Genomic DNA, 12,853 nt, shown 5'->3' with positions numbered 1-12,853 from the left:
GTCTGTCTGTGTCTGTGTGTGTACGTGTGTGTCTGTGCGTGTGTGTGAGTGTTGGCTTTATCGGCTGGCTGGCTGAGTGGGTGATGGCTAACGTTACTAGCTAGCTCCTAAAAGTACAACCCAACGATGCCCCGCGCGCTTGCGGTTCGGCTCGGCTGGGTTTGTCACTTGTGTGCATGGCAACCGTGAACCTACCCCGACGTCTGCGGCGTCTGTGACAGCCAAGGGCGGGTACACATATGCTGCTTTCACCTTGCTGCTTTCAATAAGTTACGATCACCGGGGTGTGTACGAAACCACATGTGGACCGCGTATTAACAGCAGTCAACGCTCCCTCTTAATATATTCTTCAATTGGAACACACTCGGTGTCATTATAGAATATGTCGTCGTACACATACACATGCACACGCGCGCAGTGCACGGCGAGCTGTTGCAGACATAATGCAGCGTGGTATAGGAGAGGCTGTTTGAGTGAGGGCTGTTACACACACTTCAATGACAGGCCAAGGCGTTTTTAACACAACACAACCTTGGTTTGGTGACAAAGCTATAACCATCATCATGTGTTTGTTGTGAGATTGTTTTCTTTTAATTTCTGATATTTCTGATGTATTAATGTCGTGTGTGGGGTTGAAATGATTCATGCATTAGTCTATCAATTAATCAGTTGATCAATCAGTCATGAAATCAATTCAGTAAAAGGTCAAACATATGCTTTTGTTGTTGTGCCATTGACAAATAAGACATTTGAACATGTCACTATGCATTCTGGGAGATTGTGATAGAATATGTCACATTTTGGGGCGTTTTATTGACCAGGGTAATCATTAAAAAAAAAAACCTAGATGTTGAATTCCTAGATGTGTGTAATACTCAATTGCTTCTAATTACTTGGCTTATATTAAGTCTTATAGTCAAGTGATGTACTCATCAGTTCTGGCAAAGTAACTGGTGCTCTGGCATTCACAGTGATATTGCAGTTTCTGGTCATGGTGGGCAGCGTCATCAGTGTGACCACATATGCTCTTTGAGCCCGCACAGCATTCTTCTCTAAACCAGTACTGCTATCCTTTTACTATTTTTTGTATAGCCAAGCAGCCTCTCTGCTGACACACAACATATTGTGTAAAAAAAGAAAAAGAGAAATATCCTGCATAAATGAATAGCAGCCTAATGCAACACGGGTCAAATTGAACTTTCACTTGCAGAGATAACAGGATGAAGTGGCAGCTATTAAGATATTCATTTAAAATTCCCATTAAGTGGGAAGGCACATGGGTAAATGATCAAAAATTCACACTCAAAAAACTAAGTGGAGCTTATGTCAGAAATAAATGCAAATTGGTTTCTGATCTTGACACAATGTTTACATTTGAATATGATCATCTGGGCCAGAAATGAAGTAAGGAGTGTAAGATACTTGGGTTTGTATTGATTAATGAATAAAAATGGGGATTCCTTGTGCCACCTCACCTCATCCATCCCTGCCAAATTGGCTTTGATTGAGGAGAGAATTACACAACAATACACTTCATTTAATGGTGAAGGATTTGCTAAAGTGTGTCGGTGAAAATATTGGAGAACAAAAGAGAGAAAGCAAAGTGAGCACAAGAGGAAATGATTACCAGAGTGCTAGAGGTGAAACGGGCGTTGATATTTTGGAAGTTGCAGCAGAATGAGAACAATCTGGCTATTATTCCCCACAAATTTTCCTCTCGCTTACTCGGCACTGCTCTTATTTGCCCAGTTGCCTGATTCTTTCTTCCATCTGTGTGGACTTGGGAACTAGATTTCAGCTTGTGTACGTTATACAATAAAGCACTAGCTGTAACATAAGAATTCTCCGTAGACTCTGAGCTGTGCTGCACAAAAATTGATCTGATATCGAATGACCGCAAAACGTCAGTCTGGAAATTGTGTCAGTAGCAGGGACGGCAACAGATCACACATATGGCGGTGATTTATACTGACTGGTACTTGGAAACAGGTCAGGAGATCAATAACAATAGCCTGTAATCATGTAACCTCTTAGTTTATGGTTTTGATATAGCCGGCCATTGCATTTACTGCTGTGTGCCTTTGCCTACATTACACTGAGACCTCTATTAGCAAACGAACCCACACTCACACACTCAATAGTATTTGTCCTTACAGCAATTAACGTCAAAAATATGATGAAGTCATATACATGCACAGAATCAAAAGGTCTCCGCTGTGTACATGCCGTGTTGTGTAATTGCATTTTGAGTTTACATGCCAGAAGAAATTGATTTACAATCGCATAATGTTGCTCGGTTGCTTGGAGGAGGCATACTTCCTTTTGTGCCAATTTCAGTTGCATTAAGGTGTTGACTTAGTGCCTTAATCGCAGTGTAATCGAAGTTTCAAAGTGCCTGTAAATGCGGCGTCGGTTGATCGAAGTTATTCAGCCGAGCTTTTGCTGCGCTCATTTGTTAACATCCACTGCTTTATCAGTGACGATCTGTCCTGCACTAATCAGGCAGAGATGTTTAATGGTCTTGGGCCCTAAGCCTATCAACTAGAGAGCTATGGCTTTCCTTTGCCGCGCCTTCTAAACGGCGAGAGAGTGACGGTGAATGAAGGGAGAAGAGATGGAGGTGTTGAGACGCTGTCGAGCTACGAGTCATTTTCTGAGGGTAGTTATTGCTGACCTCCAGAGGAAGCCATTCTGACACCGTGCTATGGCAATGAATGTCAAGATTTGGCAAATAACTGGAGTTTGTTTGTTGTCTGATTGAGCAATAACTCGGTTTTAATTGGATTTTAACTTACTTAGCAGGATGATTGGGGTTAAGGTCAGGACCTTCGCTATGGACTTGTTTTCAAATCAGTCAATGGTCAAGGTCAAATGCATGGGGAACATCGTAGACATTCACATTCATAGCGAAAAATAAGTGGAGCTTAATCCAGGATCACAAAATGCAAGATGTACAGTCCAAGGTGGAAAGAATGTCCTGAACTTGGCTGCACTTAGGCAGGTTGTATTGTCCAAAAGATGCTGTGTTTTCACTCTGTTGGAAAGCCTGGTGATTTTCCAAAAGATACCCACTGATACTATAAACCATTAGTTTGAAACAGACTGCTCTTTACAATGGGAGTGTCCTGCTCCAGGTTTGATAAGTGGTTCAGTGCTGTTCCAGCTCCCCTGAGATCTAAATGCTTTCCCCGACATCTAGTGGGGGAATCTAGGCTAATACTGCTCCATATTGAATCTGTCTCTGTCTGCCCCCTGAGAGCATATGTACTTTTAGAAGCATCTTTTCTGCCAAGAATCCATCCCCTACTTTTCTTTCATAGTTTTTATTGGTGCAACACACTTTATAGCCATGAGTTCCCTACATTTGTAGCGCAGACACTACACTACAACAGCAAGAATCCATCATTGTGGCTATTGATACACCTGTCTACAGACACACACCCATGCACCCTCTAGAACTGTCCATTTTCATTGAAGACACCAAGAATATAACAGCCTCTCTATGGACTCTGTGGACCTGACATGTATATTAATTACTCTTTTCACCTGGCTAGTATAATTCACTGCGTCTGACATTGTGAGGCAAATACAGTTCATTATTAGACCCAGGCCTGCTAAATAATTAAAGAGAATAGCATAGGGAAACGTGCTTATTCTAGACTGTTGAGAGAGATGCTGATCATTTGTAATTCCAAGGGACAAAATGCAGTTTTACAGCAAGATTGTCATCAGTGTTTGACACCATTTCCGGAGCAGTGAGTTGGGTGATTTTACCACAACGTTTTTGTGTCTGAGAAGATTGATTTTCGTTTGGTTTTAACAATCAATTTAGTGATGACATCGTAATTAAAAACCCAGAAGGTTATTGGTCAAATGTGTGTTCATTTTAGATTGATTCACTGGATCCTGGTTCCACGCTGGAGCGTTCATTCTCAAAGAGTTCCTTGCCACTTTTATTATGATAATCCAGAATTAAACCTAATGGCACAGATTATGGGCCCCAAGAGAGCAGTACATATAATGAGCAATAAGTAGTCTGTAAAGCATTTGAGTGCACTTAGTGTTATGCGTCCTTAGACCTGCACCATTCCTGTGGACAGTAATCAGCTCCCATTAGGCACAATGAGTGCTCATCATTCCTGTGTCCCAGTCTTCTGACATGCAGGGAGAATGATGAAGTTATGGGCTGTTTGTCTGAAAGGCCATAATTTCTCATTAAGGACATTCGTCAAATATTGGTAAACTAACAGAACATTTACAAGAAGAAACAACCAGGGAAAGAAACGATTAGTAAAGAGGAGACATTCTGTAATAACAGGTATGTCTAAAGAACGTACAGTAGATCAGAGTCAAAAACATCTTAAATATCGTAAAATATCACCAACCTACAAGCGTGAGTGTGCCTTTGCTCCATGTGTGGATAGCTTGGTACATTTTAAATGCATTATCATGGCATGTATACAGTCTTCCTGCCTTTCCCCACTGTTTCCCTTTATTGACTGGTCTCTAAATTAGAGGTTAGGTGGTGGACTGCACACCTCCAGGGAGTCACACGTTAGCCAGCTCACTGTGTTCTGAAGCTCTTTGCTTTCATGCCTCATGGAATCATTCAAAGGATAGTTTATGCTACCTCGTACATCCAAGGCTATCCACCCACAGCTCCAGCTAATCCTTGGCACCTTGCTGCCAAAAGCTACTAGCGCTACAATATGAAACTAGACGATCTTGGGGAAACCCCGCAAGTCCTCTAGTGCCTGGTACGTAAGGACACAAAGAACAAACATGCAGAGAGCAGCATGGTAACACGCCTGCGGTGTTTGTACAGTCATTATAATATGCTAGCCACACTTTTTCCATCCGTCATTCTTGTGTTTTTTGAGATTTCATATGTGTTAATGTCATAAATGTACGTAACAAACACTAGGTTAAATTCCACCCAGAAGCCCGTCATGCTGCCTCAAGCCCCTTTCAATGACTCTCTTCCTTCCTTCCTCTACGTGTCTTTCTATTTTTCTCTGTCTGTGTTTGTCTCCAGTCTGCTCCCGCTCCTCCCACTTTGTCTTCCTCCCTGAAGTGCAGTCAGCTCAGGGATTCTCTCTCAGTTCACTTCTTATTTAGGTTAGCTGTACTCAAGTGTTATGGTCCGTTCCTTTGCTCAGCAGTGGGGTTTAAAGGCACATGTTCTCTCCCTGCTACACAAACACTCCGGTCTGCTGTGAGATCTGGGACTGGTGTCTTTAGCTGAGTGATTCAAACTAAGGCTGTTTATTATGTGCAGGACTTCTTATGGTTGGGCAATAATTCAATTTTATTACGTGTCATGCCTAACTGCACATACGTAGTAAGTGAATGTATGAGTGTTTTTTCCTGCCGCAACACTTCTGCTATACTGAATATGGAGATTTTTGGATTACAATATATTGTAAATTTGTCATTCGGCATCAGTTTGTCATGTATTTTTAGCAGATACTGTATTTGTGTGTGTGTGTTCTCTGCTTTTGGTTTGTCTGTGTGTGTGTGTGTGTGTGTGTGTGTGTGTGTGTGTGTGTGTGTGTGTGTGTGTGTGTGTGTGTGTGTGTGTTGTTGTATTTTGTTTTTGGATTTGTGGCTTATCACACATCCCAGCTGTTTGAGAGTGCATTGTTCTTTGCACAGGCAGGATTAAGAGGAACTTCATGGGAAAACAAATGTAAGGCTAGACACAGTTTCAAGCAGTCAACAATAAACCCATTTGTCTAATACAGCCAATGAACATCTACATGAAAAATGAGCTAATATATAGATGCTCCATAAAGAAAAGGCTATTAAAAAGTTTTTTTGCTTTAGGAGATCTTAAGATTGATCTTTAATCTGTTCTCCCTGCTTTTGGTGTGTGTGTGTGTGTGTCTTCTGTGCTTATTTGAAGCATTTGAAAGCATTTGAAGTTGAAGTTCATGCTCCATTGGCCCGTGTTGACAACAAACAGCTTAGGTCTCTTGTTGCTTTCAGGCTCTATGACAGGATGGGTCCCAAGTGGAAGGAAATGACACCTGCGATACACAGTGTCACAAAAGATATGATCCATAGCTGCCACAGGGGTTTGTGTGTGTGTGTGTGTGTGTGTGTACTTTTCATGTGGAATGTGTGTATGTAGTGAGGCTACCTCTCAAGAGTTCTCCTTTTAGATCACGCTTGCATATTAAACTACTTTTAATTGTACATAATTTAATGTCAAAGCTACAAAGCCGCTGTTGCCTTTTTGGAACACACATTCAGAAATTAACGGGTAAAAATTGGTTACCGCTGAACAAATACATCTATCTAGAGTCGCACAGAGTTAAATAAGTTGCACCTCGCCGCAGTTGCTTTTTAATGCACAAATAATGCTGTCGGCAGCAACCAGATTGCTCGTTTCCAGTTTCCCTGGATTTATATCCTACTAGGGTGTGTATTTGTTTAGTGCACAGCCCTGGTGTGTGCACTGTACATTTGTGTGCTGGTTAGCTGTAACTGCTGCTATGGATGTGTTGACTGAGTAAACACTCCCCGAATAGAATCCTGTTTCTCTCCATGAAACGCCACTGAAGCAGAACGCCATCAGTCGCACTCCCACTTTTTAGACACTTCATTATTTGGTTTGGATTGTGCTTTTATAAACAGCTGTCATCAATCCGATGCCCTCGTCCTACATTAGCTGTGGACCGGCTGATATTGACTTAATAGAGATGAGTGTGCAGGTGGCAAACAGACTGTGTCGTTTGCACATGGTTGGTGCGGTTGTTCCCTCAGGACTGGGCCTGGGTTGGGGTGGGGCTCGTCCCTCCCTAGCACAGTGGTGTGACCAGGAGGAGCATGGGAAGGAGAGACTGCGGGAGGGAGGCAGCGCTCTGTGAGTAGGAGTGAAACCTTGCTCTTACTCTTCTGTATCCGCAGGTAAGACAGGCTGCTCAGACAAAGGCTGCTGTATGTGGTGTCTCCCGTGGCTCAGGTAAAAGGTAAGCTGAGCTGCTTCCCCACAACTTAGTGGTCTTGATCATGAATATGCTGTTAATTAAGTGGTTTGCATGTGACACTCACTTATTATATATATATATTGTGTAAAAATGTGGAGTCCACTGTCTCTCAGGTGTCAGTCCACTTTCAGTGTGACACAGATGCAAGCATATTGTTATCCAGTCTTGCTAAGAGGGATAATTCACATTTTTGAGTAGGACAAAGAATGAGGGCATGTCTCTGAAGATGTGTTGTAGATTTTCATTCTAGAATACATTTGCTGTCTATATATGTTTTTATATGTGCATGAAAAAACATTTGGATTGTGGTGGTGGTTAGTTGAGCAAAGTTAACATTGTGCTCTCTGTGGTGACTAATTGTGTGTTGCAAAATATGAGCAGAGTTGAGACATGAAAGAAGAGAACTAATTCATGGAATTGAGATCGGCAGCTTGCAGGGTGTGTCCGATAAATTTGGGTTAGCAGGGAGTGAATGTTTGGGGTCGGACAAGGACAGTTGGCTACAGAATGATACTTAAAAGAGAATCACAAAGGCCTCAAAGCAGCAGTATTCTGAAGTCTACTGTATGTCGATCTTTATTACAGCTGTAGAGAATGTTTAATGACTAGTTAGTCAGTGTGGATCTAGCTGTCGTTTGTATAAATGACTCTTCCTGTGTCTTCACTTATGTTGCTTAGTTGTACAAACAGTACAGAGACGGTCAGCTGTTCAGCCCATTTGGCCCTGGAGTGTGAAGACGGGACCCAGGTGTTCAAATATCACTAATGAGCAGACACCTATTTAAATGGATAAAGCCCTCTGACAGGAAAGGCATTCCTTCCTCCCCTGTGCGGCGCTGAATCTCAGCAATACTGCAGCCTTGGACAATGTTTATCCATTGGCAACATGGAATCTATTTATATAGGATAGAAATGTTGCTTTGCCTAAAATGGTAGCAGACTGCACTGTGGTAGCTGTGTGTGAAAACATAACTTGCCCGCTCATATCAGCCAGGAAGTGTTTGGATTCGGCCTTGCAGGGGTTGTTTATCTTGGCATGGGAAGCGTTGTGGAGAGGTATGAGATTTAACGGCGAATTAATCATTAACCAGACAAAATGCCTCAACTTGTATCCAGTTGCTTGCACCTAGGCTACTCTTCTCGTGTTCACTTACACACACACATTCACTCTCTGTCTTACTAAAACGCTTCCATGACAATGCTCATAAACACACAATACAGTATAAAGTTTACCTTGTGCTTCTGTCAACTGCCTGTGGTTACATATCCGTGCCCTTATCTGACACGCCTAATAATTGTAATTCTTGTTGTCATGCTCAATTTCTGTTAACATGTCTGTTTCATAGTTACAGCTATATTCCTGCTGTTCACCGTTTGTGGTTTGAGTGTAGCTGCTGTCACTGTTTGACAGTATTTTTTTGTCATTATGTTGTAAACTTGGGTCAGGCTTTTTGATGACCGGGCGTCGCATCATTAGTGATACAAAAAAGTCACTGCTTCGCTCATTCCACTCCGCTGGGAGGTGCAGTGAGCTAATGATGGATCTGAAAGCTGAATCAGCATCACTCGCCTGCTTGTTTTGGGCCACGAATCTGCCCGCTTGCTTTCCTCTCGCATGCAACGTGTTACTCCTATTCCTCAGGTGTTTCTGCTGCAGGTGATCAAGCACATCTGTTGTGTTGCCAGCAGGAGACGACCCGCTACTTTCTTCCATGTTTGTTTTGTTTTGTGTTTTTGCTTCTGTCATGAAAGTGCAGCATTATGTCATCGCTTCTCAGTATCGTCAAGTGAACTTATTAGGGAAATCCAAGATAATGTTTAACAGAATAAATGAAGGACAGCACTAAATTAACAGGGTGTTTGTTGCTTCTTAAATAGCTTCTGCGCTGGATAATGTTGCACTCCATTCATAGCTCCTTCCCAGTCCCCAGCAGTCTCTTTGGATCAGTAAAGCAAAGCCTGGGTGAGATGAATGTTTATCCATTGTGTTGCTGATGCTTTGAGAGTGGCTTTATCCTTCCCTGTGTTTGATCAGCGGCCGTCTGTGTGCATCTGTGGCATGAGGAAACCAATCTGTCCTCCTTTTGAGCCGTATAATCACAGCCAAAATAACACAAGAACAGGAACTTGGGTCTCTGTCATGACAGTGAATAAGTTTGATCTTGCAAAAAAGTTTATCTGGCTCCCTCGTTTCCTTTGCTGCATCATCCATCTTGCTATATTTAGGCCTGTTCACGTCTGCTGCAGTTCTGGGTGTTTTGTGTCAGTGTGTGTGCAAACGAGCCATTACTGTTTGGTAAGATCTACTTTGTCTCTACTCGCATTTGGGTTGCGGGCGTGTATTTGAGAAGCCTTTAAAAGCTCTGAAATGCTCCTGGGTGGGATAATTCTGCGTCTCTGTTTGCGAAACTGCAGCCAGCTTCCATAAAAGTGCCCGTCAGTGTAGAAATGGAGGGAAAACAACTGCAAAGCTTTTTATACTGGCCCAGAGAGGACTGGTGGACAGTAGAGCTGAATAAAGGGTAAGAATGGACTATTGGACATTGTGACTAGGAGGTAGTTACCACCAACAAGAATCCTGTTCTACTAATATGTAACATGATTGAAGTCCTTTCCTCCACTTTGTGTTTTGCTTCATTTCTTTCTTCTGGAATCCATTTTCCCCCGTTTTGATCCAAATTCGTCACATCACAGCAGTTAATGTTACATTTGTGAGTTTATTCATCAACTTTGCTGTTCCAGCCGGCTGCATGCTTGGTTCTCCTTTCAACTCCTTTCTCCTCCCATGTTTTCATTTCAAGGCCCCCACACGTGACACACACATGCAGAGACTCACTAAAAGTCCTTTTGTTTTGGCACACAACAAAAGACATACGAGACATTTACACTAATTTTAGAAAGCTTTTGAAGCGTTTCATCCAAAATCCACGTCAATCATAGTGGCCACATTTTTGATGAGGACTAAATATAGGACTAAATGGACAAGGCTGCAGTGTAACCAGAGCACACTAGCAGTTTAGCAAGGTGATCTATAGAGAAAGTCTAGTCCCATTACATTACGTTTATGTGGCTTGTGGATTGACTTGTGACATGACTATCAAATGACTGCCTGAACAAAAGAGCAGTACTTGCACCTCCAAGCGGGCTGACCCAGTTACTTCCCACGATGTGTTAAAAAAATCATGAGCAAGTCTTGCTGTGGCAACACCCATTCATCTCGTTGTGTTTGAGAGCATTGGGTAGTCTAAAGGCTTAGCCAGGCCAGGGCTTTTTTTTTGTTTTTGCTTTTTTTCTTTGTCCTTTTTCATTTTCTACCAGAAATGAGAGGCTGGAAGTTGTCAGCAGTGTTCTAAGGCCAGCTTGTTCTCCCTCGGCACCTGATTTTCCCCAACACTTAGCAGAACCCTGTGGACTGTCATTGCTGCTAGATGAGCCTGTTGTTTATCATAAAACTAAGTCTCAAAACAGAAACGACCTTTGGCTACTTGGGGTCCAAATCAGATTACCTGGGTTAAAGTCATAACTGATGATGTCAAGCTTGTCTATTTAGGTTTTTTTTTAAATGACTTTTAATTGTCTTACTTATAGCGTTGTTATGTAATTTGCAAAGCAGTTGCATATTTATAGCTGCAATAATTTAGTTCTCGAAATATCCCAGTTTATATTTTGGCCTTGAGCCACAGCTGTATTATCTGGCTGATCGTTGCGGAGAGATGCACTTATTCTCAGTGAAATGCAAAAATAGAATGTTACATAAGAAAATATCCAAGCGTTGATTCATATATGTGGCAGTTGATCATGGATTAACTGGGATGAAACAGATTTAAATCGAGTTATACCCTCTACAACCTGTCAGGTTACCTTTTGCTTCAGCATCATCATTTAATATCATTGAAATGACTCGCTGGCATCTGTTAGGCCTTTGCTAATGACCCTCCTTCCATCCTCTCCCTTCCAAACAGGCACTTTGCAGAACTCGGCACACCGACAGAAGGGTGATTTTTTTTCATTTTTTTTTTCCAACCATGTCCACTCCCCCATAGGGCTGAATATCATAATTCAGTACATCTATATAGGGCTGCATGAAATCTGTTTTATTTAGTTACTCACATTTCTCCATATTTATTATTTCTAGATTCGGCTTTTATTGATTCCACTTTTGCCAACAATCGTAAGTGAAGGAAAAAGCCTGCCTGAAAGGTATCATAAACGTAATGAAAAACTGTAATTATTCTGTCTAAAGGGTTGGGAAGGGAGTTGGTCTACTGTCAGAACTACAAGGGACCCAGGAGAGTAATTTTGTGGCCAGTTGTAGGAGCACGTGTGGTTCGGTGGCTCTATTCTGAGCTCTGCCTGGGGTGAAGGTATATTTTAGGGAACTCACATGGAGAAAATAACTAGCAGACAGATTTCACCTTTGATCTTAAAGTAGGAACCCCCTGCTGTTCTGTGCGAGGGCCACCATCCAGCCATGATTAAACCTTAACTACCATTTGAAAAGCCCCAACTCCACCCTGTTCTGCCCAGCGTGCTTCTCCTTGATGCTGCAGCAACATCCTCACCTCATCTATTTTTCCATTTACCTTGAGCCTTCTGCTCAAACACAGACCAGTTGAAAATACTGTACAGTTATAGCACACACACACACACACATTCAGGAAACAATCTCATAATACATTTCAATACCTTCAGACAGACAGGCAACAGTACTAATTAAATTTGAAGGTTTCTTAGGTTCTCGTCTTAGGTTTCATCCTCCCCTTATCAGACATTTCTAGAGACATTGGCAATGGCAGCCTATTTGCAAGAACATTGGCTTTTGATAGGGGAAATGGAAAGATACAGGATGGGAAGGAGGTCACTGTTTAGTTCCCGGATGAACTCTGAAATGTAAAGCTCGCCAAGACCACGGGGGCCATTTTGTTTGTATTCTTCCAGTAATGTACCTCCTCCTCCTAGATATGGACTGTAGCTTTATGATCCAGCAGTCCTATAAAACCGCCGTACCTGTCATTGTTCAACTATTGTGCAGTATAATTTCAATCTGAGTCAGTCATGGATCTGCTATACTGTTGATTCCAGGCCTCTGTGCTTACCCGGATGTTCAGAGTTGTTAGAATGTTTTCCCCTAAATCCAGACCCTCCCTTTTTAAAACAACAACAACCTCACGTTCATCTTCTTAAACCTAGACGAGAGGAAAGGTGGTCATATCAATAGAAGCACAAAATAGCATGAATCATATCAGCCTGTTGTGTGAAGAAATTCAGACCGCCAGACTCTGAATCGGGGGGAAATTAGTCAGTATCATACATCTAAAGGTTGCAGCCATGACTTTCACTCATACTGACACACACACACACACACACACACACACCCACACACACACACACACACACACAAGCTTACTTTTATGTCCATGGCGGTCTCCTTTTCTGTGGCCATCAAGGGCACTGAAATGCAGTGTCACTTTCAGCAGCTTCACTCAGCATCAGGAGAGTGAACCTGACACTGGAAGAGAACAGGCAATTCAATTCCCCAAGTGAGACAACCGAGGCGACTATGCAACACCCAGTACTTTAACACCCAGGACCTAAACCGCCACGGCGTCTCAGTTGGTGTGAAATAGGATGTCACAAAGACTCGCACGGCTGGTAAACCTACCTTTCTTTATTTAGTGCATGACCCAATGAATCCACATAGCTCTTATAGGTCATATTTTCCGTCACTCAAGCTTTACTCAAAGTTGCTTAAACAAGATGAAAATGATCCACACCAAATGAAGCGGTATTCATAGTTTTACACCACTGGCTATATTCCAAGCTAAGACAGTCCAGTGTCATACCTACCTTGGCTTTGCCAT

At 42.3% G+C, this 12,853-nt stretch overlaps 1 protein-coding gene across 2 annotated transcripts in view; it reads left to right on the top strand.

The window, feature by feature from the left end:
• Positions 1 to 12,853, top strand: part of osbpl5 (oxysterol binding protein-like 5) — a 31,648-nt gene that overhangs the window by 434 nt on the left and 18,361 nt on the right. Inside the window, exon 2 of one of the 2 annotated variants that reach the window (XM_076171553.1) lies at positions 6,913 to 6,974. The exons of the other annotated variant lie outside the window; for it this stretch is intronic. The gene's annotated coding sequence lies outside the window, so the exon portion shown is untranslated. The remainder of the gene's footprint in view (positions 1 to 6,912; positions 6,975 to 12,853) is intronic. 2 annotated transcript variants of the gene reach the window in all.

The sequence above is a fragment of the Genypterus blacodes genome, unplaced genomic scaffold (assembly GCF_046128005.1).
Source record: "Genypterus blacodes isolate CSIRO-AG114 ecotype Tasmania unplaced genomic scaffold, CSIRO-AGI_Gbla_v1 ptg000015l_1, whole genome shotgun sequence".
NCBI classification, from domain to species: Eukaryota; Metazoa; Chordata; class Actinopteri; order Ophidiiformes; family Ophidiidae; genus Genypterus; species Genypterus blacodes.
The sequence above is the reverse complement of the archived record's forward strand: the minus strand, read 5'-3'. Positions and strand labels throughout refer to the sequence as shown.